The sequence below is a fragment of the Corvus moneduloides genome, chromosome 13, assembly GCF_009650955.1.
Source record: "Corvus moneduloides isolate bCorMon1 chromosome 13, bCorMon1.pri, whole genome shotgun sequence".
Lineage (NCBI taxonomy): Eukaryota > Metazoa > Chordata > Aves > Passeriformes > Corvidae > Corvus > Corvus moneduloides.
In genome coordinates, this window is record NC_045488.1 from 7,269,807 (window position 1) to 7,291,596 (window position 21,790).

The 21,790-nt window shown below is 44.5% G+C and overlaps 1 long non-coding RNA gene across 4 annotated transcripts in view; it reads left to right on the forward strand.

The window, feature by feature from the left end:
• The first annotated feature begins 300 nt into the window (after window positions 1-300).
• LOC116450611 overlaps window positions 301-21,790 on the forward strand; it is a 213,586-nt gene continuing 192,096 nt past the window's right edge. For all 4 annotated transcript variants that reach the window (XR_004242848.1, XR_004242845.1, XR_004242846.1 and 1 more), the window contains exons 1-2: window positions 301-541; window positions 9,143-9,281. This is a non-coding gene — a long non-coding RNA (uncharacterized LOC116450611). The remainder of the gene's footprint in view (window positions 542-9,142; window positions 9,282-21,790) is intronic.

Here is a 21,790-nt window from a genome sequence, read left to right on the forward strand (position 1 = left end):
CTTATTCTCTCAGACTCTGGCAACAGCTTACACAGAAAGAGATTGTTTCGAAGAGCTGTCTCTTTTCTTTCTTTTTTTTTTTTTTTTTTTTTAGACTAAGATAGGGAAAAAAGGCTGAGAGACGCTGGCTGTATTTTAAGCTTCCTCCTTGGGTGCCAAAGGAGTCCTTGGAGTTTTGTTGCTGCTACTTTTGTTCCTTTTATAGTTTCCATTCAAGCCCCAGGCTTTCAGCTCCCCTTTGTCTTAGTCCTACTTTTCCCAAGCAGTTGACATGAGAATTACTTCAGAAAGATGGTGGAGGTTCATCCAGGAGCATTGACCCATTTTAGTCCAGGGCTGTAGTTTTTGACTCTTTGGTGGAAACTTGGAAAAGAGTGACATGTCCCATGCTTCTGCAGGGAAAATATTTAGTTTCAGATGACTTCTGTCTGAAAACATGTGACAACGGTGTGCAAAATTGCACAAACTCGATCCTAGTATTGAGTTTTGTCATGTGCTACTTGAGATTGGAGAGGCACCTTAAAGGTGGAAGAAACAGGAGGTGAGTTTTCACCTTTTCTCTCTTTTTTTTGGCTCCCTGTTTATCTGTTTAACGTGGCTGGTTGTTTTCTGTAGCCTGCTCTCTCTCCCTTGCCAGGACCTTGGGCATCTTAGAGTTGGTCAATTGAACCACACCAGAAAGGAACCCAGAAGAGATGTTCCCTCCCCTGCATGGATGTCTTTGCTTGGCACCTCCAGAGCACTGTCACTTATACAGCTCACTTTTGGCTATGTCTCTGTGCTCTGAGCCCAACTCATTATATCTAAACTTTATATATATTCAAGAGCAAATTATGTACACGGCTTGTGAATAATTTGATTGCCGGCGTGAGAAATGCACACACTGCTGATCCTGAGAAATGGAGCTGTCGTTTGCTGATTTAATGAGTAAATAATGAGTTATTCTGAAATACTGTAGGGATATTATGCCAGTGGTTCTCTTTGGGTCTTTATACACATTTTAACTCCAGTTGGTTTTTTTGTTGTGTGTGCGTGTGGTTTTTTTTTTAAATCTGAAGTTTATTTTTGCAGTGGTGCTTGGAAAGCTGTAAATGATCCACAGGGAATTAACAGACAAAAGTCCCTGGCTCTGCTCCACCCTATTGAAGTTGATGGCAAAGCTCCCATTGAATTCAGTGGAAGTAACAACTAGGCCCTGTGAGAGTAAACAATAAATCAGTTTTATAATCACAATATTTCTCTATGTCCTGTTCTTAGTGCTTTATGTGGTTGAGGTGTTAGGTGGCTGTAAGATGATGAAAGGCACAGACAAATCACAAAGATCTCAGGTGAAATACAGGTTTGTGAAGGCGAAATTTCTAAATTGAAAGTTTTGGGTAGACTTCACCTTTCAGGCAGTATTTTGGAAACCTGCATTCCAATTGTGTTAACAAGAATTCATTGTGAGAGGTTGAACTGCCTCTCCATCCATCATGTAGCCAGCAGGTGTAGGAGAACATTTTCCCTTTCCAGTTTGTAAAAAGTGCAGTTTTTAGAGATGTGGGACTGTAGGAATCAGCAAATTGAACCTCCTGCCTGGACAAGTGGACACGTCACAAATCCCATTCAAAAACTAAGCAGGAGGAGATGGATAATCTCCTGTCAGATATCCTGCAAGTGTGGTGCCTGTAGTTAAAAGTTTGCAGAAGCTTTTATCCCCGTGTCTGCTCTGGCACATCTCAGAGTTAAAATTATTCTGTTAAATAATGGGAAGGTATAAATAGCTCAGAGGCTTAGTTCTTGTTCAGCCTGTTCCATCAGTGGCCTCCAAGCAATTTGATTAAGGAAACAAATACCAGTATCTTACCTTTTACATGGGGGAACCCATGAATCCATGGCACGGCCAGATATTCAAGGATAGAGTTCAGTCTTACCCTAAGTCCTAGTCTAGCATCTTATCCCCTGCCTTTTAAAGGCTTTATCCCTAAAACGTGTCTTGAGCTAAGGGCTCCGTATTGTAAAGTTTTCCTATTGATTCCTTCCCTGGAGTTTGTGCCTTTTGGAGGAGAATGGGGCATTGCTAATTGCTTCAGCTGTTCTTGACTCTTACGGGGCACTTTGGCAGAACTGTGTAGCCTGAGTGCTTGTGCTTTGTAAAATAACCCTTTGGCCTTGCAGAATGGGAGGATTTACAGGTTTAGCCTTCTTGATTTGTTTTGAATTATTTTGTACGAGCTATTAATGGAGGGTACAACAGAGCTGAAGGTAAGGCAAGGTTGTTGCTAGACTATCTGAAGATGAGAGCCATGGAAATAAAGTGCTATTGTTGCTCTTCAAGCAATGACACTGACTGAAATAAAAGACATCTGGCTAGGAAATAGCAGCCAGCTTCCAGGGAGCATCCATGGTGTACCTCAGCTTGCCATGAATGCTAGCCCTGCTAGGCAACCAGGAAAGGGATCTACAGGCAGCCATGAGCCAGGCCAAAGAGAGAAAAAGAAAAAAGTCTAACCCTGAGAAAAAGGGGTGCATTCTTCCTAATTGTGCTTTGGAATGGAAGTCCTTTTATCCTTGTCTTTTGTTGCATTTTTTTCTCTTCCTTTTCATGCCCCAGCAGCACGCTGTGCTTCTCAGTGCTAGAAAGTGTTGGGTGGCCATACCCCACCCTTCCAGCTCTGCCTGGCCTCCAGGTGGGTTTGGGGCTCGTTGTAGGAGAGCTGCAGCACCTCTGCATGTTCATCTCACAGTGTGTGCCCAGGGAGCTGGGTCAGACTGCAGCGTTGGCCGTGACCCTTGGGAAGGGAGGGTGAAACCTGCCTGAATCTGCTGAAGAACAGAGTCTGGCTATGGTTGATGGCAGAATTGCAGTTTCACCTAAGGATAAACATCCAGCCAAAATTGACAGGATTTTTTGACGTGGCTGGTGGCTAACATCAAGTTCAAAATGTTTTGAACGAAGTACAACTATGTGTATTTAGTTATCATCAAGAGCTGGAATTGAGGGACTAGATTTAATATGTTCATGATGAAATAGCCAGATATATCTGAGCAGTGTTTTGAAGAAGGCAGTGGTGGACAGGAAGAGGTGTGAAATAAGATGCCCAGGGTTAGGCAAGAAGTCAGTGGCAGAGAGAATTGAACGTGACTCTCCCCTGCCCAGGCTGTCACCCTCACTTCTAGGCCATCTTTTCTCTCAGCAGTTTGTGCTAGTAGACTAAACCTCACTCAAAATCCAAGTGTGAGGGACAATAGAAAGTGGGAGGTTGCTCAGGAGAGAGAGAGAAATGTCTTTAGGCAAGAGCTGAGAGGAGCTGGGGCAGCACAGGGCAGCAGGGCAAGAGCAGTGGCAGCACCAGTGAAAAATGCTCCGAGGTCATAAGGAAGCAGGACCAGGAGCTGTCTGGGTGAGGAGAGAAGTTCCCCATGGTGATGGTTTCACCTCACACACACATTTCTTGTTGTCTGTTTTGTCTTTGATGTTTCCCTGTTCTCACTTTATTATTAGATGTGCACTGGCAGCAAATGGGTTCTCAAGCATTTATCAAAGTTCTTGACTTGAATAATCAAAATTTATCGTATATGCCTCCCATCTTTAAACACTGAAGCTGTGATACCTTCTGGAGATCCAGAGGTGCTGGAATTAACCTGAGACATCCCCTCCCTTTCAGCACAGGCTCAGGGTTGAAATGCAGGGAAGGCTGCTGGCGGGGCCAGCTGTAGCTCAGGCAGCAGCCTCAAGAGGGAGAGAAGGCTTTCTCACAGGCTTTTATGACCAATGTTGAAAGGGAAATGCCTTTAGAGAAGAAAAGGCTGGGCTTTCTGGCTGTACAAAACTCAGCCCTGCAAATCTGTTCTGTGGCTTTGTTTTCCCTGATGCTCCTCTTCTACCTAATCCTTCCCTTTGCTCCTGCTGATAGCTGGGGATTACTTTTCTCAACCTGAGGACTTTAAAGCTTAGCCTGGGATGAGGAGTCTCACCTAAACAGATTCAAGTCTGCACCTTTTCTCCTCTGTCAGAGATGCATCATCCCTGTGTATGACAGGACAAATAGCCTGGACAGGAGGGGAACGAACTGATTATTTCCCTTGAACTGAGGGATGCCCTGGCACTGTGTGGTTGATCACTGGACAAGAGCAGCACAATTGGACAAATGACCAATATAATAGCTAACAAATGGAAAACACCACTGCCAGCAAAGGAGCTGGCTATTTAAAGGCAGCAAGAGGTTTGCAGCACCAGCCCTAGCAACAAGGACAAAAGTTATTCCAAACACATGAGACAAAGCCACCACGAACCCACTGTAGCATGCTGTTAATAGGAAAGGGGCCTTCATTAATTTCTTAAAGGGTGATGCCAAAACATCAGAAGAAATTTGTGGTGCACATAAAGAAGCAGCACGTAGTACTGTATCTAATTGCCAGAGTAATTATTTTCTGCTATGCAAATTACCAGGAGCAAATCCACTGCAGTACATCTATGTGTATTTAATTATCATCAAGAGCTGGAGTTGAGGGACTAGATTTAATATGTTCATAATGAAATAGCCAGAATTTGTGTGTGTATTTGCAGAGAACTCGTTATTTTACCACAGCTGGATTTGTTTATTTTAAATAAATCATTATGGCAGATACAGTTTCTGCGTGCTCACCCATTTGCTGATTTATCGTAAAAATTGCGGTTTCATTTATATGGGTGGTTTCTATCAAACGCACATCACCCCTCTTGCTTGCAAGCTTCATGTTTCTGTAGGATTTAAGGAGTAGTTCAATGCAAAGAAAAGCCATTTTGCCCACGGATAAACCAAGACTGGAGGAATAGAAGGAAGTAGGACAACCTGGATGGGTTAAGATTTTGTAATTTTTTGGGTCCTCATACTTACAAGCTTGTTGTGGTTTAAAACCAGGACAAGGATGAAAACTGGAATTCTAGCAACACCCATTTGTAAGCCAAACCTCTTATTGTTCAATGTCTATTTGATGGTGTACATGAGGCAAGTTAATGCTTTTGGTTTCTAGGCAATATTTAATATTTTCTCATCATAGCAAGAAACAATAGAAGTGTATGCAGGATGCAGGATTACCATTCTGAACCTGAGATGGCTCTTCCCCTCTTAAGCTTCAGACTTTCTGGGCCAGAGCTTTACTAAAGATATTGGGATATCATTTCAAGGCTCAAGTTATAAGAAAAATATTAAAACTGGGAAGAAATGCTTTTGCCACTTTGTCATGTTTTAGTGGTTTTCTGTTAATGGAGCTCTTGGAAAAAAAAAAAGGACCTGAAAGCCAGCAGTGTAGGTGGCTGCCTGGCCAAGAAAAATCATGTTGTGTAGTCCCCAGGAGCAGTGTGTGTGACCTGATCCTGTTAAAAAGTTGGAATCTACAGCTCTGGAGGAGATGCTCCATATCAGTCCAAGCTCCAGCCAGGAAAAGTGTTCGGTAAGGACAGATTTATTTCCTGTGTCTCCTGCCTTGTAGCTTTGTTCACCTTGATCTGGCAGCAGCAACCTGGATGCAGTTGGCTTCTGCTTAACACCCAATTGTTTGTTGTGGTCACTGTTTCAAGAAGCAGGAGGGAGGCTCCAGGCTGTCCCGTTCTTGACGTGCCAGGGGAGTGCCAGGTGAAAACGCACGGTTGCAATGCAATTAGAAACACAAACCACTGCCAAGCCTTTGTGTTCCTTTGTTTCCTCTTGCGGGTACCAACTCAAGTTACGAAACACAATAAGCCAGGGGTAACAAAGGGTCACGAAGGTACCGTGCTGTGTCACCGGTAGTGGGTTGGGGCCAGCTTCTGGTGACATTTCTCTGATGGTGCCCACAGGACCCTTTTTCACAGTGTCCCCGAGCTGGTTTGTGCATAATTGATGGGTACCCTGAGGTTCTGCCTCCCCCTCCTCCCCAGGACGTCCTTTTCTGTGTTAGTTTATTTTTTAAATAATTAACAGACTTTGTGACTGCCTGTCTATCTGTCCCGCTGGAATTCCTCTCCAGCTGCTCGCACCCCTTTCCACCGCCCCTCCCTTTCCTCCCCAGCACGCTTTTCCTTTCGCTGTATCTTAAAGGGGTGTCTCTTATTTTTGCTTTGTGCGATGGAACTGCTGAGCACTTTTTGAATGAGATGCCCTTTGCTGCCTGCTGGTGTCCTGAAATCTTTCCTGCCCAGATTCCCTCTCTCCTTCCCATTGAAGGGAACCTTTGATGCAGGGTAACTCTTGCCCGATGGCACCTTCTCTCCCTCTGAACCACAGCTATAAATTTCCTGTCCCTGTAGCATGAAGGGGTGGGCGCAGCTGGGGATGGACAGGGGACCCCGTTCCCACCCTGTTTGTCCCCTCCTGTGGCTGGTGGTGGCTGCTGTGGTCTGACCCATGCGTGAGTCGGTGTGGCTGATGTGGACATGAGGTTATTCCAGCAACACTCTGTGCACCTTCTGAAGGTATTGGCAGCAAGGACAAGAGCCTGTTCCCTCTCTCTTCCCAGAGCATCCATTTCACTGTGGTGCCAAGCAGCAGAGAAGCTGTGGTGCATCTTAATGCTACTGCGAAAATCAGCTCTGGAAGGTGTTGGCTTCCCTTCTGCTGCCATGATTGCCTCTGTTCCCAGAGGAAAGTCCTCTGAGCAGAAGAAGAGAAGCCTCAAAGCACAATGGAGCTGCTGGAGATATTTGCTCTATGTTTTGGGCTTTGTAAAAGTGGTCTGCAGCAGGGGTGGATGATGTGGCCCTGGTGGAAATGGTGATTTTTGTGTAAAAGCCTGAGATCCCAGGGCAGTGCTGGTTTCTGGGCACGTATTTGGGAGTGAGAAATGCTGATACTAGGCTCGTTGAACTTGAACTTCTTTTCGTTGTCGACAGAAGAGTTTGTCAGGTTGTTCCTCTTGACCTCTTATGATGACCATCTACCCATTTTAATCGCTTAATAAATAAACTTGCTGCCCATCTCTGCTTGCCTGGGCTTGCTGCTCTCCAGATCCCCATTTTAACTGACACACAGCTTGCGGCGTGGCTGGAGGCTGTGCCAATAACTCACATATTCCAGGCATGGTAGGCAGATAGGCCCCCTCCGTCCAACACCATCATTCCAAGCAAACATCAGTCAAGCATCCGGCTTTGATGTGGGTCCTGGGCTTGCAGCCTCAAAAGAGGAATCTTTGGAGCCCTGTTTGTGCTGTTTCTTGTGCCAGAAATTGCAGCAATGTCATAAGAGCCAAGCAACTGGGTGCTCAGCATGGCAGAGGGAATATTTTGCAGCTCCTCAGCAGACACGGTTGTGCTGGAGAATAATCAAGAGCAGCCTGAGCTCGGCAGGGATTTGGGCTTTGAAAATAGTAATAATAATCAGGGATGGGGAATGGGTGATAGGGCTGCTGTTGGACCATCTGAGGCACTTGTCAGAGGACATTAGCCCTGCAATTAGGAGAACCTGGGGAGGAGGGAAGGGAAGACAGCAAGAGCAGTGCTGCAGCAGGGAGGGCTTTGTGTCAGCATACAAAGCTTTTTTCTCAGCAGGGCTGCTGGGATTTGCTCAGGTCTCCTCCCAGATAAATTAACTCAGTACAACACCTGCTCCTTTAATATGGCCAGGGTAACTCCACTGAAGACCTGGCCTTTCTTTCTCTCTTGCTCTCTTTTTTAAAATTTTCTTCCTTTTTTTTTTTTTTAATGACATTGAAGCAGACTGTGAACTCCCTTGTCCTGTTTTCTTCCACCCCTAAACCACCCTTTCTCATGGAGGGTGAGAATGTTTCCCCCCATAAGAAGGACTGGGGGAAAAAAACCCCAAAAACAGTTGAAAGATTTAGAACAAAACCCCACCAAAAAGAAAAAAAAAAAGAAAAAAGCCCAAGCTGGCAAGAGGTGAAGGGTATGTAATTGCTATTCCTTCTGCAGCCCACGAAAGCTGCATGTTTTAACCATCTGAGGACAGCAGGGAATTTTTCTCTTCCAAGAGAGTCAAATGTGAGGTTTACATTTTCTTTCTTTTCAGGAGGGGTGTGGGGTTAAAGAGGTGGGCTTCATTTTGCTTGGGATTAGCTAAAGCTCTTTCCACTTTCATGTTGGCAACATGAAGTTTCGTCAGCCCTCTGATCCTGCCCTGAATAAAAATATAGCATTACTGTCAAACTGCAGAGCAGAGAGCTCGAACTTAACTGGATTAAAGCACATTTGAGGCAGCATTCTTGGCTTCATGGAGGGATGTGTGAGGGCTCCTGTGCTCCCAAATTCAGCTCGAGCATAAGGGAGTTCTATTCGTGCTGCTGACTGAAGAACCTCAGAATTTTCTTCCAGGATGTTTGACTTGATGCACAGCTCTCCCCTCACTGCAATTCCGTGTATTTATCCTTGACAATGCCCCATTGGCAGCAGGCCCCCTCGTCAGTGGGGTGCACCTCGTATTTATGGAGATGTATGCACGAGTTTAATTGCAAATAAATGCCACATTTACTTATAGCTTGGTGTTTGCCTTTCCCATATGAACAAACATCCCTGGCTGCTCTGCTCTGTCCCGCACACACCCTTGAGAACACTTTCACAGCCTGTTTGCTGCCCTTGGCTCTTGATTTGCTCTTTGGACACTTTTCTTGCCAGATTTTGCAGGTTTTTTCTGACCTCTGCTGATGGTCCAACGTGTTGTGGTTTAATGGTGTGTTTTACAAGGAAGCAGAAGCCTCGGAACATCTACTCCTGCCTTGTTGTGTGTTGTGCCTCCCATCTTGGTGAGCGCCTGCAAGCTTGGATGTATCCCCATATGTCCGGTAATGAGCATGGGCTAATTGCCTAGGCAGATAGAAAAATAGATAGGTAATTTGTAGCTATTTAATTTTACATTAGGTGGAGGGATGTAGGGGCAGAGGCTAATGTTGTTGGCATTCCTTTTCAGGGTTGTTAACCAGATATGTTGCCTCTGGGGCATAACAATGCCTCCCTCAGTAGAGCTCTAATACTTTTATTATGTTCTTATTAATTTAGCAATGGCCTAAAGTATGTGAGGCACCTTCCAAGGCATGATCCCTGCCCTGAGGACCTTACAGACTAATTCCAAAGCATGATACAACCAGGGATTACTCAGTGAGGGCAAGGGCCTAATGGAGTAAGAAATGGTTTGTATTAGATAAATGGATAAGGATGAATCAGTGCAAGAGTTAATCACGTTGTTCCTTACAGGCACATGGGGATAAAGCAGCTCCTTAGGAGATCTGTGATGTCTTTCAAGCAGGGACCATAGCTGAAGGTGTCTCCTGTCTCCCAGATCCATATGGATGGCTGCTCTGGGAAGCAACGTGCTCCACATGCAAGAAGCTATGTGAGTAAATGGTCTGTCAACAAAAACCTTGGTTGTAACCTCCAAAACTGGCCATGTCCTGTCTCCCAGAAACACCAACAGCTCTCACTCCATCTCCCCTCTCGGCCCTTTAGGGGCAGAGGGCTGGGGGAGGTTTTTTATTCGGAGTGAAATTGTAAAGCTCTGCCTTTTTGCCGCAGATTTCAGTTCTTGGGAAGCCACAAACTGATGGTCCCAAACAAAAGAGCTGTGCAGGAGGTTGGGGAAAGGGCCGGAGGCGAGCGGGGGCTGGAAAAGGGTTTATGCTCAGGGGTGGCCAAAGAGCTCCCCTGCTCCCCCCAGCACCTGTCCTCCCTGTCTGAAGCCTGTAAGCTGCCCAGCATGGCCAGAGGCTCGTGGGACAGATGGGTCTGCAACAGCTGAGGGAGCTCAGGGCAGGCGGGATGAAAGCGAGACGAGGAGCCCTCCCCTCAGAGCCTCGGCAGCGCGGGCTGGTGTGAGCCAGTGGGGAACATTTGGTGTCCATGTGGCATCTGGCAGCAGAGCTTGCTTCTCTGGCATTTCCTCTGGTGAAAGGAACAGCAAAGCAATTCCTTTCCAAGCAGCTGCTCTGTTCCACTGGGAGGGAACAGCATCCTCCTCCTGCTCCCTGCCCTGGCCCTTTGGCAGGGTGCTGCATCCCAGCCCCCTAAATTAACACCCCCAGCCCCAGGTAAACATCCTTTACACTCATTTACTCTCTCATATTTTTTTACTACTGAGAAAAGGAAACCTCTCTGCATCACTTACTTTAAGAACGAGTTGCTGTGGCAACTGGACGCTGCACTCAAAGTGCTCAGCTCTGTCTTCTTGACATCATTGTTTGACTTTGAGTTGCTGGAGCAACAGATCTCTGGGAAGAACCAGTGAGGCTGAGGTTTCTCTTTCTTTCTTCCTCCACATTGCTTTGCTTTGGGGCCCGAGAGCACCAGCAATGGTTTGCTTTTCACTGAAGACACGCACACACTGCTAACATATGATGGGAAGATGTCAGGCAGTGTTAGAAGAAATGGGGGTAAGGTCAAAGGCTCGTTACAATGGGGGAATTCCTACAAAACTGCAAAAATGCGGAAGAGAATGAATGAGCCGTTATGTGTCCCAAGATCAGAGGGTTAGAGGAGTGCCTCCAGCACACTCAGTGTCAGGCATTTACCCTGCAGTATTTTTCTGTTGGTGGTTCTGAGCCCCAGGTTTTCCCAAAGCAGACACGTAGCTGGGGTGATAAGCAGAGAATGTGAAATGCCATCAGCTATAACTGTATAAGTCAATACCACAATGTAGCTCCTTCATTTCCTCTTAATGAAATATTAGACTTACAGCTTCCTTCCAAAAACTTTTTTCTTGCTGTCAGTGTTGTCTCTGGCCAAAGAACAGCTGTGTAACCCATCCTACATAACTTTCTTCTGCAGTGGGGTGCAGGAGGGCACATGGGACAGCTGTTTACTTAATTATGGCTCTCTAAAAGCTGCATGTCCTCCATGGTAATTGTTCAGGGCTCTGGCTGTAGCCACACAGGGTGGTTGAGGGAGCTGCCCATTGGGTGCATCAATGTCATCCTGTGCCAGCAGCACAGAGGAACCATGTCCCCATTGGCACAGGGGCATCTTGGTGGTGCACTGGGACTTCAAGAACCAGAATAATGTTGTTTGCCAAAATGCTTACAGTCAGGAATGCTCACCTTCATTTTCCCAGAGCGGGACTCTCTGCTGGGTTTATGCACTGTGGTGGCTGACAACATCCAGGTCCTACCTCAGCATTTTGGGTGAACAGACACCATGGTCCTGCACAGAGCTCTTGGTGAAATGTGGCTGCTTTTCATAGAATCATAGACTCCTAGGATGGTTTGAGTTGGAAAGGACCTTTAAGATCATCTAGTTCCACCCCCATTGGCACGGGGTTTCCTCTGGGATTAGTATTTGCAGAGCTTGAGGTGACAACAGCTACTGTCTCGTAGCCTGATGCTGAATTCACAGTTCTTTAGGTCTGGGTTTTGAATTTCTCCCTGGCAGGAGGCTGACCAGGTGTGGTGTAAAGGCCAGGGCAAGAGGGAGGCTGGAGGTGTGATGATGGATGCACTGGAATAAACTTTTGGCATTATGCATTAAATCAGTAATAAGTGAAATGTCAAAGCAGGGATTTTTTGGCAAACATTTTAACCTTAAAACCTTAGCGATAAACTACTGCACTTTTAGCAGGATAAGCGTTTCCTTGATTACCTGATAACAAAACCATAGGATTTCAATTTGTATCAGTAAATTAGGAGAGGCCTTAAGTGATACTGTTGGATGGGCTAGGATGTGTGAAATTTAAAGTGCAGTTTTTAATTGAAAGGGATTTGAAGTTAAATGTTAATTCTGAAAACTAAATTTGAGAAGTAGTAATAAAAATATTAAATCTGTTGGTGTCAAGATAAAGGTAAAGGCAACTGTCATTAAAAGGTAGTTAGACTCATAGAATCATTAAGGTTGGAAAAGACCTCTAGGGTCATCAAGTCCCACTGTTAACCCAGCACTGCCGAGTCCATCACTAAACAATGTCCCTCAGTGCCACAAAATTACTTAAAAACCTGAGATTTTCTTTTTCTGGGAATTCCTGCTAATCTGTCTGTCCAGCTCATACCAGATTTCCCTATATATACAAAAGTGCAAGCTTTTTCACAATGAAGTTATGGTTTCAGTATTACACCCTCAATGCCCACAAAATACACAGAATTCAAATTAACAAATATACATGCCTCAAAGTCTACACAATGTCAGCCACAAATATGCAGGCAAGAATGCTGGTTGCTAGAACTTGGAGTTAGCTATTAGTGAACATTTGTATGGTGCTCAGATAATTTGTTCTTAAATGCCACACATGTACCACATGGTTCAGATGTGGTTTGAGGAGCTATAAAACGGGATTTCAGACTGGTTCTGTCCCTACTCTTAAAGCCATGGCTCAATTAGGGCTCAGATGCATCTCAGCTCTAGGGCTGCCATCCTGAGTCAGGGATTTGTGACTAGCTGGGGTTTGTGGGAGCTTAAAGGCAAGGATGCAGCTGCTTATTAGTGAACTTGTGCACGTGCCAGTCTGCAGTGAAATGTACTTGAAATAACCTATCCTAGATGCCTCTATGAGGATGATGGCCCTGATGATTTAGCTATTTTGGTTCGAGCTTAAATTATTCATGTATTTGAAAACACTCATGAATTATTTGTGTTTTTGCTAAATATATAATTTAAAACCCCAAATCCTTCCGACAAAATATAATATTTATTTATTTCTCACTGCTCTGATGTGCTGCCCCTAACCTGAGACAGTCCTTCAGCCAGCAGCTCGTGGGGAGATACAGAGTCAGGGCACAGTGAAGGCATCAGCATCCCTGCCTTGATCTGTGCCAACAGGGAATCAGCCCCTGTTGCAGCAAGAAAAAGGAAGACTTGTATAAAACTCAGGTTGAGCCCCAACTTGTTTTCTTTAATTCTGGCCGCTGGGTTTTGGGGAATGATCACTATCTTGCACACGTGGGTTTAGGATTTAGAGGCTGCTTTCACAAGTTGACACACCTGGACTTAAGGTGCCCAGCAGTGGATCAAAGGAGCTTGATCCCTGTGATGGAAACTCCTGATCTGGTACAAATTCACCACCTGGTTCAAGTGCATTCAACAGCTTTGTGACATACCTTGATCCTGAGAACCTTTATGCCAAGCCCAGAGCTGTGTGTCAGCTTCACACTGCCATAATGTGGCCAGCTAACTTAGAGCTGGAGCACATCATATCACGTGCTCAGGCTAATTCAGCAAAAATGTGTTTGTGCTTGATCCAGATCGAATCTGTCCTGCCACGAAACCTCAGAGTACAGCAGATGTGATATTAATAGATGTGGAACCACAGCCTGAGCCTCTCCCCCTCCCCAAACATCTGCAGAGAGGGGGGACGGCAGTGCTGGGAGGAGGCATCCTGCAGGGACAGCACTTCTGCTCTCGTTTAACTGTGTGAACTTCCCAGAGCTTCCATTAATTTTACAGAAAGCACTTTGGCATAACTGACAAAAAACCTCGTCCCTTCACCTCAGGGGATTTGTTTCTTCCAGGGAAAGTTTGAGTACCTGCTCTCTAATGAAGCATCTTAATATACTGTGTAGTTTTTCTCTTTTTTCTTTTCCCTCACAGCTCTTTCACTGCAGTAAAACTGCTTTATCTAGCCACAGTATCAGTAGTTTTTTAACCTCTTTGGGCTTCATATTATCTTAAAGATCTTGATTTCACCTGGGCATGAACTGCCCAGTGCCGCTGCTGAGCCCTTGAGAAATGTCCTTTCCATTTATGTGCTTCTGAGAGACCAAGATCTGTGTTTTTCCCTAGCAAAAAAAGAAAAAAAAGGCTCAAAGCCTCATGGTTTTCCATGAGATTCCCTGGTCTTTTTTTCTACTGCATTGACAGTACATTCCACCAGAAATCTTTCATTTTCGTGGCTTCTGTCATAAGAATTTAGATTTTCCCCCCTCCCTATTAGCTGATTAATGTGCTTTCATTTTGTCTAAAGTGTGTGTGTGAGTGTGTGTGCGTGTCCCCAACAAAAGCCTTTTCTCTCTTCATCTCTGTGTTCTGGGACTGAGGCCAAGTTGTGATTGTAATAATGTAATCTCTCCTGAATACTTGAAGTGATGGGAAAAAATGAGATTTTTGAAAATGAAATAGATTAATCTATACAGCTAGAGGGGGAAAATCATGCATTTTAATTAGCTCTTGAGAGTAATTTTCCTTAAAGTAGTACAAGCCAGGTGTGCAAAAGTATTCTCCTGCCTTAAGAGTCTTGTTTCTCCTTCTGGAGTCCTTGGAAAAGATGGTGACAAGTGACAAGTTCATTTGGAATGCTTCTGTTGAAGGGATGGAACATAAGGTAACTTGATGGGACCTGATTTTTTAGAGGTTGTACTTAAGGATGTATCTGAAAATCAAGCTCCTCTCCCCCTAAAAACGCCTCAAACCCTGAAGCAGCTGCTCACTTCAGCTTGCAGGAAGACTCTGGTTTTTTGTGTGCTTGTGCACACAGGGGAACGGTGATTTATCAAGTTGTTTTATTTAACTTTTGTTCAGGATGAGATCATTCCCTAAAAGGTGTTCACAGTTTATTCCCTTTCTGGCTGGGGCTGCTGGCTGTTCTGCAGGCAGGAGGGCAGGGAAAAGAGGGTGTTTTTCATGAGGCACGGGCTCGGGGCTGTATTGGAAGAGAAAAGCTGAGCTGCTGTAACTCACTGTGTACCTGCTCCTGCTCTGCCTACAGGGAAATGAAAATCTCTGCTCCACGGCCTGGTGGCTGTGCCAGTCCTCACAGTCTGGGCTGGTGGGACATCCAGGCAGTGTCTGGTGAACACCTTCTATACAGCCAACATACTCAGCGACTTTTGATTGTCAGACAATGATCTTCATAACCCTTTGTTGTGAAGCCACCTTAAATATTCACCCTAATTTCCTTTTCTGTTAATGGTGAAGGAGCAGTTTTCTAATGGTACAGAAAATAAAGTGTCGTGACTGGGGCTGGAGAAGCATTTGATTCATTGATGAAGATGTTTATTCATAGAATCATGAAATAGTTTGGTTTGGAAGAGACTTTAAAGATCATCCAGTTACAACCCCACTGCCATGGGCAGGGCCAACTTCCACTAGACCAGGTTGCTCAAAGCCCCATCCAACCTGGCCTTGAACATTTCCAGGGATGAGACAGTTTGGGCAATTTTTGGCTGATTGAGTCTGTTTTTTTCTCAGAACCACCCCCATTTCTCCTGTTCCAGCTGCATAACAAAAATCTCCCATCCTGGAGTGCTAACAAGCTCCTCTACCTCCTCTTTCAGCCTTGGTCTATAACCAGCTGCAAAGGACACATGATTTCAGAGAATGTGCTGTTTTACCTCAGTCTGAGTTTTATATCCCAGCCAGGCATACTGAAATTTTTCAAACTTCCTTTTCAATCAGTCACTTTGGCATCGTAATGGCTTGGGTTGCTCTTTTCTTAAGTCTGTTTTAATTCTTTACCTTTGTATTTTAGCAGCAAGTTGCCTTGAATTTACAGTTCCTGTTGAATTCCTCTATGAATAGCACCTAGGTTTCCTACTCTGCAGCTGCAAACAAGGTTTAAAAGCTTTTGGGATTTCTTGGCAGCTAATAACTCCCAGACTCCAGCATAGTTCATTTTCAAAATGTTTCTCATGCCTCAATCTGGACAGCGTTATGCAGGTCAGGGAATCCTGTCAGACTGGGGGCCAGGGGAGGATGTTCCATCAAAAGCTTTTTTGGCAAATTGAAAAAAAAAAAAAAAAAAAAAAAAAAAAAGGCCAAAAGGACCTTTAGGAATACTGCTTAATATCCTTTCCATCCAAAATAGGAAAAGCACCTGTAACTGATGCCAAGCACAGGACAAAATAAATAAAAAAAATTCCCCAAGCAAAGACCTCCAACTGGAAATATTTCCTGAATGATCTCACTGAGAATCCCGTAAGTGGCTGGATCAGTTTTTGGGAAAAGGGAACATGGGCTTGAGCTCCATACTGAAAGACAAGAAAAAACTTCAGGGGAGAAAAAATAGCCAAACCCAGATGCAAGCTGTCAGAGGTGCTGGGATTTTTTTCATTCCTGATTGGGACCTTTTGACATTTGCATGGAAAATGCCACAGGAATACAGCAAGACTTGAGGTGAGGAAATGGGTCTAAAAATTGACACAAAATGATGCTTGTAGCTTTTAGCTTGTGCCCACCCTGGTACAGAGGCAGAGCTGAGCAGGGGCAGAGCTTGAAGGAGGAATATTGTCTTTACAGACCTGTATCAGTGCAGGAGGGATGTGGCAGGTGATGGGTTGAGCAGCAGAGGACTTGTTTAGTGTCACCTTGGACTTGAGCTGTTCATTCAGCTGTGCTGTGTGGTAAATGTGGATAGTTTTGGTGACAGAACACTTCTAGGCTCATGCCCTCAGCTAAATTTCAGGCTCCTCATTATTACAGACTGGCACTTTTAGCAAGAACATCGAGCTCATCACCAAGTTGGGGTTTGTCCTTAACTCTGAGTGGATCTTTGCTTGCGTCGGACCTAGAGTCAGATATTGTCTCTCCTTTTTAATGATGTGTCTGCAATTAGTATTTGTTTTAGATTTAATCAGTCAGTGCCTGTCAGCTAAAACCTCAATAATTATGATCTTGTTGTCAGGGAGGAAGGAAATTAAACCTCAGGAGGTCATATCAAAGCCGTGAGTCCGCTCTCAGTGTATTGCGGATCCTGGGCAGGACTGAGTGTATTTAGGGGCATGACCCAGAGGAAAATGCACAAGGTTTTTTCTCTGTATATTTGAGCCAAACTGAGGCACTAAGACACATTTGGGTGGGTATTTTCACTTAGCAAAAATACCTGCTCAGAGCTGGATTTCACTCTTCAGAATTTCTGTGGTTCATGCTCTGCTTCACTTCTGCTCTTCTTCATTTATCACTCCAAAGAAGTTAAACTGGATGTATCCTGAGGCACCAAGTCCACCCATCTTTGCTTCCAGCTGCACTGGAAACGTTACAAGGCATTTTCTTTTAGAGGTTAAGAAATATAAGATGACTGGATACAGATGAGATGTTTTCAACCTGTAAATTGCAAATGAATAGGAGAGGCCTCCCTCCTATTTTAACTGCCAGGAAAAAGAATCCTGAAATCTTTCTTTTCCATTGCAACATAGACTCATGAGATAGAAGAGATTGAGACCTGCCAAAGTAAATCCTCATTGAGAGCCTGCTTGGAGCTTTGGAAAAGATTTGAAGAACTTATCTGAGTTGAATTAATTTGCCTGATCCTAGTGATAATTTGGCTGGAGGTGTTCGCTCCCCTCAGATATGCTGCAGGCTGCATGCTGTAGTACTTAGGCACAGATTTAACAAGAACAGAGAGTCTCAGGGAACTTCCACACCACCATGTGAACGCCTTCAGCTCGCCAGACTGATGCACTTCATCAAAGTGGACTTTTCTGTCACAATATGGTTGCTGGATGTGAGGTACAAGCCTGCAACTGCAGGTCTGCTTAGAAGGAGAAGTAATGCATGTGCCATATGGTAGAAATTGATGTCTGGTAATAGATGTTTCATATATTCCAAGAACAACATTTGCTCCAAATGAAAATTCATACTCTTTAACTCTTTTTTAACCTACAGCTTGTTTTTTGAGTTGAGCTTTCTGCTCAACTTAAGGTTCTGCTTTCTCTTAGACTCCTCAGCATCCGTCGCAAGTACTACACCCTTCCTCCACAAATACTCTCTGTGGGCTCAGCTTCACATGTCCCTTTATCCCAGGTGGCCTGCTGGGAGGGCTATGCAGTGCTGACAGCTTTTAATGAGCTGCAGAAACCCAGGGCAGAGAGGGCTGCTTTCCACAGGGGAGGGCAAGCTTATCTCTTAATTTCCAATCTCAAAAATACTCTGGGGGTGCTGGGAGATGAAGGGCTTGTGTGTGTAAGTGTAAAAGCTAATTACAGCAGTGTTTCTGGCAAGTGAAGATGATGGAAACACCATGACAGAACCATCCCTTGGCAAAGGTCTGGTTAGAGGGGGCATTTCTGTCTCAGGCTCAGTGTGCTCCAGGACTGTGCCATCTCACTGAATGCTTATTTAGGGGAAACAGAGGGAAGAGGCTCCAGCATTATTGAATAGCTCAGTACTTTAGTGAATTTGGAGTTTCATGGTCTGATGCTTCATTAAAAAAAAAATATATATTTTTAATAAATTATAGTATTTAGTTGTAAAACAATTAGTTACTTATTGGAGTCTAAAGGAAACAAAAAGAAAAATTACTAAACAATTTGTAAGCCTCAGAGCAAGGCTGAATCTTATTTTCAGGAGAGATGTGATCCTTAAGTACTTCATAAGAATGACCCTGGTAAGTTCTCTTCACATAATTTAAACCTGCCTTGGTTCAGCAATAACAATGCTTCATTCTTTTTGGATATCTTCAGTGAAAATCATCTCTAAATCATCCTTTAGGAACAAACGTGGAAATGCAGTAATGTCTGGGGTGGAGGATGAACAGTGTTCAAATAATGCTGGCACTGCTCAGCACTGAACTTTCCTGGACTGGAAATTAACAAAAATACCATGTTTCTCTGAAGCTTTTAGGGGCATGCAAGGTACCAGAATATGTTTAGTGGATTTAGGAATAACCATGCAAGCCCTGACTGTAGGACTGCCTGCGGTCTCCTCAGAGCTTTATACAGGGATTTATCAAGGGGCAAGTGTTCCCCACTGCTCCCTGACCTCTCCAAGCTTGTCCAGGAGAAAAGGGCATCTACCAAACCCTCATCCTAAGATCTGCAGGATACATGGAGATATGGATATTTTCAGAAACAGCTGGGCTCTTGGGTATATGATAGGCAAGCAGAGGTCTTCACCTAGGCACAATAGTCCTTTGGCTGCTCCACACACGACATTAAACACATCTAATGTAACATATAAAATACAAAATAATTATGTATATAGTTTGTATATGTCTTGGACACAGTTATACTTTTCTCCCTGGCACGTTTGCTTTTCTTCCTCCCCGTATATGACTCTGATCAAGCCGTGCAACTTGAAGTGCATTTGGGTGGGTCTTGTGAGGCCTTTTCATTCTGGTGGGGCGAAGGACCATGTGGTTCAGAGTCCCATCAAATAGAGTGGCAGAAGTTGTATCTGGTGAAGTCCAGGGGGTCACATCATCGGTTCAAAATGAGGGAACAAAAACAGAGCAGAGAATTGCAGCCAATGTGCTGGGAAAGACTCCAACAAAAGAGCAAAGCTGCTTTTTTGTGCGGACAAGACGTGTTAACTGGACAATGGAGTGAAGAAACACCAGGAAACAGAGACCTTTGTTTGCAGAGACAGACTTTATCCAGCGTTGTCTCCTTTCTGCTGGACTGGCATGTGTCTGTTCTGGCTGGTGCCAAGAGAAGGTGCAGGGCAGGTGCTGGGCTTCTGTGACAACCTTGAAGACTGTAAATGTCTGTACTTTGATACACAGATCACATATGGCAACACAGGGAGGTTTTCAAGTCTCCTTTCCCATCATTTAATGACACTCCGGCTGCAGCAAAGAGAACAGAGTCCTGGGCCTCTTCCCACGTCTGGATGTTTTGCTGGAACAATATCTGTGATGCACAGACCCAGCTTTTTCCCCAGGTATGAGGGGGAAGAGGAACTTAGGGAGAGATGAGACTGCTGGTAGGAAAGAGAAAGCCTGCATATATTTTGCATTGTGATCATTTAAGCAGCCCACGCTTACTCAGGTTATAGTTTTTGGCTTCTCAATTTTAATATGATGGAAGGGTGCCTAGAACGATGGATGATCTCCTTTAGTGGAAGAATGCTTTGTGTAACTGGTAGTCATAAAGTCATATCTAAATCTCCAACAAACTGAAAGGTGCTTTTATCTGCCTGAAGAAGATGATGTTGGTTTAAGTATTTTTTTTTTCTGACCGTACTGTTTCCTATCAATACAAAATCTCTACAGAGAAGGAGGCTGTGAAGAGAGCTTATGCTGAAATACAGTTCTGTGGGAGATATTTCACGTTCTCCTGAAGCTAGGCAGGACTACCATCCAGAAATGAGGCAGCTGCTGGAAAATACCCACTCCTCAAAACACCAGTTGGTGTGTCCTTCTGCAACCACTCTCTGATTTCTACCTTGATTTAACCAGTCAGCCCAGTCAGTGCTGGCAGGCTGCATTTTCCTCTCACTTTTCTCAGCCCTGGGAAGAGATGAGTATCTGCCTGACAGTGGCACAGGGAAGAGGAGGTTCCAGGACTCACAGCTTGCAGATGCAGAGATAAAGATGAGAGGACATCTGGTCTCACCCGCAGCTTGTGAGACAGGCTCTTGGCAGAGGTTTCTGAAGTGGCTTGAAGTGGGGAGGAGGGAGGGGCTGCTGGGGATCATACGCCCTTCTTTTGAAAACGCAGGAGGGTCCTGGGGAGAGGGCTGGGTGGGAGAAGCTGCCAGATGTGAAGGGATGCTTGGCCAAAGGAAAACTTCCAAAGGCTGAACCTGATTTTCAGGTGTGCAGAGGTGTTCCCATGCAAAGCTTTCAGACTGGTCTCCCTCCTCAACATTGCTCCCAATCAGAATGATTTTCAAGTTAATGGTACACTGCCCTACCCTCAGCCCCCACAACTTGCACATATCAACCAAAGATATACAAGTTTTGGCTTTTTTTCAGGTTCTTGTTATTTAAAGAAAGAATAATCTCAAATAAGCAAAATCTGTGATCAACCTGTAAAGACGCTTCAAGGTTGTGTTGTCTGATAAGCACAAATAGAGATTGACTATCTAAAATTCATGTATCGCCGTGAAGCCCCCCAACTCAGAAGAACAAATATCTCCCACACACAGAATCACCTAGGGTCAAATTCTCTGCTGGTGTAAACTGGCAGAAATCCATTGACTTCTCCCATAAATCAATTTAATTAAAAGTGTCTTCTGATGTGTCTTTGTTTAGCAATAATGTTAATTTGAGAAGGTGTGATGGCAAGAAAACAAATCCCTTTACATTCCCTCCCTCCAACCCTCTGGCTCAATTTTGTTTGTAAAGAAAATATTTATTTTTTAAAACTGGAACAATAAATGTATTGTTCACAAGGAGTCTTTTGTTCTGCCAATACATTCACCCAGAGGAAGCTTGTCTGAAGTTGTGTATTGGAGAGGGAGGAGAGAAAGGGCCAACTCACAGGTATAAATTGCCCATATACCTAGGGACAATGAGTTCACCTGATAAAATCAGACCACCCTCCCTGCAAAACTATACCTGAAGCATAAAAAAATTTGTACTTTCTGAACTTCTGAAATGCTGTGATTTATTTAAGAACTTTTATCTTTCCTACAAATCGGACTACTCCACCCGGACTATCCCATTAGGCTCAATTCAGCAAAATGCTCCCGAGCTTAAATTCACCAGCAAATCACTTAAACACATGCTTAACTTTAAGCAAAAGCTTAAGTCTCAGGCATTCAAACCGTTCATGTGTGATTTATTCCTGTCCTTTTGGAGAGCAGAAGGAATGTAACTTGGCCAATCCACAGCCGATAAGGAGGCAAAACCGAAGTGACAGACCGAGGTGTTGGGAAATATTTGCTTGGCTCTGAACTTGTGTTGGCTGGAACGAGTTCAGATGTTTCCTTGAACTCTGTAGGGAATCCTCATGGGGTTTTTCCTGCTTTTCTCGTGGGCTTTAGACAACACGAGGGCTCCTAAGCCCCAGGTGCTCTTGCTCAGCACTTGACAGCATGTAACACTTCAGGACTGCTTTGGGAAAAGAATTGGGACAGATGGCCAGCCTGCTGGATTGCTACGGTTGTCAAGGGTCAGTTCTCAAGTAGGTCTCTCTCAGCCTTCGGTGCATCTGTGATTTTAGATGACTTAAACTGTATGGAATATGTGTCATGAGCATTTTCTCACATTTATGTCCTGAGGGCTCTCCCAAAACCCTGAAGTGTCAGGTGTCACTGTGCCAATCTTAT